This window comes from Vombatus ursinus, unplaced genomic scaffold, assembly GCF_900497805.2.
Source record: "Vombatus ursinus unplaced genomic scaffold, bare-nosed wombat genome assembly UNPS02014798.1, whole genome shotgun sequence".
Taxonomy (NCBI): domain Eukaryota; kingdom Metazoa; phylum Chordata; class Mammalia; order Diprotodontia; family Vombatidae; genus Vombatus; species Vombatus ursinus.
Genome location: NW_020954576.1, coordinates 51,382,932 through 51,388,931, shown reverse-complemented (window position 1 = coordinate 51,388,931; position 6,000 = coordinate 51,382,932).

The window sequence follows — 6,000 nt, the reverse complement described above, 5'->3', positions numbered from 1 at the left end:
ATTCTCTCTCTAGAGGTGGAGAACATTTTTAACACAGCTTCTTTGGAATTGTCTTGGATCATTGTCTTATCCAGAGTAGCCAAGTCTTTCACAGTTGATCATTGTCACAATCGCCATTACTTTGTCTTCCTAGGTTTAACTGAAACTATCATCATTACTTATAGCACAACAGTATTCCATCACAATCTTACACCACAACTTGTTTGGTCATTCCCCAATAGATTGGCATTCTCTCAATTTCTAATTCTTTGCCACTGCAAAAAGAGCTGCTAGAAATATTTTTGTAGATATAGCTCCATTTCCTTTTCCTATGATCTCTTTGGGATATAGACCTTGTAGTGGTATTGCTGAGTCAAAGGGTATGCATAGTTTTACAGCCCTTTGGGCATAGTTCCAAATTGTTCTCCAGAGTTGTTGAAGAGTTTACAAATCTACCAATAGTTCATTAGTTGAGGCAGCTAGGTGGCACAGTGGATAGAGCACTGGCCTTGGAATCATGAGGACTTGAGTTCAAATCTGGCCTCAGACCAAACACTTGACACTTACTAGCTGTGTGACCCTGGACAAGTCACTTAACCCCAACTGCCTAAAAAAAATAGTTTCTTAGTGATTCAATTTTTCCACATCCTCTCTAACATTTGTCATTTTCCTTTTCTGGCATGTTAATCTGATAAGTGTGAGGTAGTAGTTGTTTTAATTTGCATTTTTCTAATCAATAATGATTTAAGCATTTTTTATGTGACTATTAATAACTGATTTTTTTTCTTCTGAAAACTCTTGGTCATATCCTTTGACCATTTATAATTTAGGAAATGGCTTTTATTTTCATGTTTGCCTCAGTTTCCTACATATTTAAGAAGTTAGATCTTTGTCAAGAAACTTGCTGCAAATTTCTCCCAGTTCCCTGTTTCCCCCGCCAATACCCGCTCCTCCCTGCCCTTGAACTATGACCCAGAAGTAGATATAGGCAATGCAGTTGCCAAACAACTCTGGTCTTGTGTCCAGTGCTAGCATAGGAATTCTCTGTAATCTTTTTCTTATCAGTTGCCTGATCCCCTTACCATCTCTGGCTGTAGAGTTCCTGAAGCTACTGCTGCAGCTGTTGCTACCATTAAGTACAAAACTGGAGTTGTGGCTGTTTGAGCTCTGGGCCAACCTCCACCCTGTGTCACAGGTCTCTCCTTCCAATCTACTCAATTGTCTCAGGTTGGAATAATGTTTCACTTTGATTTCTTACTGGCTCTGCCCCTCCAGAATTTGATTTGATTCCTTATCTTAAAGTTCTTTGAAAGGGAATGTTGAGAGAGGTCAGCTATAGATCTTCCTCTACTCTGCCATCTTGGCTCTTCCCCAAGAAATTCCCAGTGCTTGGGTTTTTCATCTGGGAAAGAACTGAGGACTTGTAGATAATGAAAACAAAGAATGGGATTAGTGATTATAAGGAAGAGGAAAAGATGAAATGATGAGATGATGAATTAATAAAGGAATTTTGGAGTTCACGAACATGTTTGAATGAAAGGAAAATCAAGGGCAAAATGTATGGGTGATGGGAAAATCACCCTCTATGTGTGAGGCTGAAGTGAAGCAGAGGATTTGGTTATGAGAAATGAGTAAACTGAATAGTTAGAAAGTTAGGATGTTTGAGAGAGGATTGATATGTAGATTGAAATCTTCTGGTATGAAAGCAGATGTTGGTGTGGAAAGAAACCCTTCACTCAGGTATTGAATTCATTGGCTAAGGAAGAAGGGTGTCATAGAGATCAACAGAAAATAATATCACAATCTTCATTGGTCAATAAATATGGATTGAATGAACATCAAAAGAGAAGAGATTTCTTTCTAACTGTAGTAGCAGGAAGACTTGGCAATGAGGAAGAAGATGTTTTCTAACTCCCCCACCGCAACCAGTGAATCAAGGGTATGAATGACAGTGCAACTAGTGCTGGAAAGGGTGACCAGAGATGACAGTTCATTGCAAGGGAGCAAGGTCTCAATAAGTACAAAAAAATGGAAGAAGTAAAAATGGAAATGTTTTAATATGAAACAGGTGTCTTAGCTATGGAGCAGACATTCTGCAATGGAAGGGGTTGGAAGAGTTGGACATGTCCGAGTTAAGAAGGATGGGAATGAAGGTAATAAAAGGCAGGGAATTGAGTTTATACAATGATAGCTATTGATTCACACAGAATCACTGTATTAATTCTAAACACTGATGAAAGGATGAGTGGGAACTATTGAGGAAAAAGTTCAGGAACATTTATCAGTGTTGGAAAGAAGTCTGTTGATGAAAGGAGGTGATTACACCATTTAGGGTCTTTCTTTTATGTCCAGATTTGTGACACTTGGTGTATTAGGTCCTGTGAGACACAGGAGGCCCATTTTACAACAGGCTATAGTAGATAAAGGTGCAGCCAGATAAGTCCAAACAGAAACAAAAGCTCATAATTCATGGTAGGTCTGGTCTGGGATTAATTTCCAGAATGCTGGAGAAGGCTCTGAGCTCAAGACAGAATCTAGAGCCTTGACACCTAGATCTGAGGCTGATACAGGGTACTCTGGGAAGAGTTAAGCAGGCTGAATCAGGGCTGATACAGGGCAAAAGCAGAAAACAGTAGTGGTTAGGCTATATCTGTGAAACTCCCCAGGAAGTCTTAGGGGTAAAGACAGGTCACAGGCAGTAGGTCAACTGGTTCTGGGTGGGTGAAATAGTGTTCCCTGGGAAGCCTCAGAAAAAATATTATTATGCCTATTATCCAGAGCAAAAAATTGAAATTCAGAAAGGTTCTATTACTTCTTCAGTGTAGTACAAAGATTCCATGTGACTGAATGAATTAGGATTTGAGGTCAAGTCTTTGGATTTAAAAACCGGTACTCCTTCCATTGCACCAGCAGAGAAGGGAGCCAGTCTGGATCTGGCGTACTGATGAATATGATGCATCACCTTTCAGCCTCCCATAGACCAAGACACACATAGAATCCAGGTCTACCTTCTTTGTGAACATAAAAGAAAGTACCAGTGAGGGGCAAGCTTTAGCTTTAACTTTCATCTCTCTGTGACTGCAGGATTGATTGTCCTTCCAGTGCTATCTCAAATGGAACTGAACTTTCTGTACCTAGAACTCTTCCTTGGTGCTGTTATTACCTGACCTAAGGCTGAGTCCCTGTGGAAAAGGGGGGTCAGTGGGGCCTTTCTGAGCTCCATAGGAGGAGTCAAGTGAGATTCTTTCCCTAGCTAATTCCCCATGAAGAGTTCCCTAGCCACAGAGCTCTTTAGCTCCCTGAGTCAGAGAAAGATTTTGTAGCTTTCACCTGGGCTTTCACCTTCTGCTTCCCAGACCTGACCATCATTGTTGTAATGTCCTTTCTTTCTCTGTTAGTAAAAGTTATCTTTCCTCACTCCCTTAAAACTCACTCTTTTTTTGAGGACAGAGACAGGAAATTGGGATGGAGTAAGGGTGACAGAGAACAAGCCAGCAAGCTCTGTGTCTAGCCTGGATAACGAGAACCTAGGGATTTGGGACAGAGAAACCTGAGGGAGGGGATTTGTTTTCTTCACTGTAGCTACCAACTCCTTAATAAATCAACAATGGACTCTTGAGAGGTGACCTTCTAATTCTTACTATTACTGTCTCAATATTTTCATCCTGCGCATAGATTGTTGAGGTTATTGTGCTGGGTCCTGGTTACCCTCATTGGTTTCTAATTGGAGGTATAAATCCAGTATAGTAATGACTCTCTAGGGTAATAGTAACATAATTTCTGAGAAAAGCTTTGGGGACACAGGTAGCACAGAAACAAAAGAAAAGGCCCGTGATGATACTCATTGGTGTGACAGCTTAAAGAAATGTCCATGGAGAAGAGGCTGAAGGAAGCCTTTGTGAGGATGTGAGGTGAGGGCACTGATATGAAGGGATATCTGGAAGGAGTTAGATCTCCTTCAGTGAGGCCATATTACTTGGGTTATATGGAGGGACTTCCATGTCACATGGCAAGATGAGATTCTTACAGAGATTTTCAGTTGGGAGTTCCCTGGTTCAGAAAGAAGAACAGTTACAGAAAGATGGGAAACTATGCCATTGGGCCCTAGGGCTCACACTTGAGACTGGACTTGAGAAAGGTGTATGAAATTCTTTATGTGAAATAGATGAAGACACTATTAAGGGAATGGGGATTTTAACTCATCAGCACCTCCTGACTATTGAAATATTGACAGCAATATCTATGCCTGAGGACTGTTTTGCTTATTTCATGGATGATCAAGTTTCTTTTGAGCTGTTGTCTTATTCTTCACTCCCTATAGTCACTGGACAAACAAATGAAGGGAGGAGATTATTATGGGAGTGAAGAGAGGTCCTAAGTGTTCATCTGAGCCGGAGGTTGGGGGAGTTGAGGAGGAGGTTGTGTGGAGATAATGGAACCAAAATGAGCGGAATGAAACAACAAAGAAGCAGGAAAGGAAGAAAGGCAGTACTGCTGTTGAAATGGTCAGAGGTCATTTTATTTCCTAAGTAGTAAAGCAGGTGTAGAGAAACCAAGGAACTTTCAAACTCTGACTTTGTTTTTCCTTTTGTATTTCTGTTACAGAAGACATGGTGTCCTTCATGTCATCCACATCAGTTACACCTTCAATTTTTCTGGCAAATTGACTAATTATCCTTTTTATCAACTCATTTTTCTCTCATTTCCCCCCACCAAGTTTCCCTCCTTTTCAAGTGCAAGTATTTTCACATTCCTCAATTACATCTTTGTTATCTGATCTGTTACCCCAGAAAACTCACCTTTTCCTGATAGCCTCCTGAATGCTATGTGAGCAGGGAGATAAATGTATTGACCTTTTAACCACACTCCCTTCCTACTCTTTGCCACTCCAGAGCCACAGTTAAGTCACTGTTGAGATCCACATTGTATGAAAAAGGGGAAAATAAGTAAAAGTGATCTTGCCATCTTGGAAGCTATCCTCCTTGGATTTCACATTCCTGCCTCACTCTGGGGATCAGTCAGCCCAACACTAAGGATGAAGAGCCTGAGTAGTGATGAGGTAAGGGAGAGTCAATTCATCTGGGGAAAGTCCTGGAGGCAATTCCACACCAGTCTATTTGTCAGTCATTTCCTTCAATAGAATGAAAGTTTATTTTAACTAGGGATTGTTTCATTCTTTGTACTTATACCCCCAGTGGCAAGCATAGTGCCTGACACATAAGAGACACTTAAGAAATGTTTGTTGATGTATTGATGAATTGGTCATTCCACTATCAGCTGCAGCAATTTATCCACCCTGGGAACAAAAACTAGGGGAGCTTTCTAATTCAATAAGCATCCCTATTCCCTGGTTCTGTGATGGAGTGGGCAGAATATAGGACTGGAAGTGAAAAAACCCAGGTTTTCTCCTGGTCCCACCAATTGGAAGCTGTTTAAGATTTGGCATATAACAATGATTAGTAGTAATAATAATACCTACTATGTATATAGAGCATTAAGTTTTGTGAAGGGCTTTGCAAATATTATCTCATTTGATACTCACAACAACCCTGGGAGGTAGGTACAATTATTATCCCCATTTTACAGATGAGGAAACTGAAGCAGACTGAAGTTAAGTGATTTGCCCAGGGTCACACAGCTAGTAAGTGTCTGCGACTGGATTTAAATTAAGGTGTTCCTGACTCCAGGTCCAGTTCTCTATCTGCTGTACTACCTAACCTGCCTCACTTAATCTCTATGGGGTTTATTTTCTTTATCTGTAAAATGAGGATCACAGAATCATAGCATTTTAGTTAGAAAGGATCTCAACAACCACTTAGAACAACACATGTCTGATAAAAATAATCATATCTTCCTCTCAGGATTGGGAAAATAAATATAAATAAGATACAATCTTTGCAATGCTGTAGTGAACATAGTGCTTGACCTGGATTCAGGAGGACCAAAATTCAAATTCTCCCTTAGACACTAACTAGCTGGTTTTGAAGTGTTTAAAAGGTTGCAATGTTGAATAGGAATTTG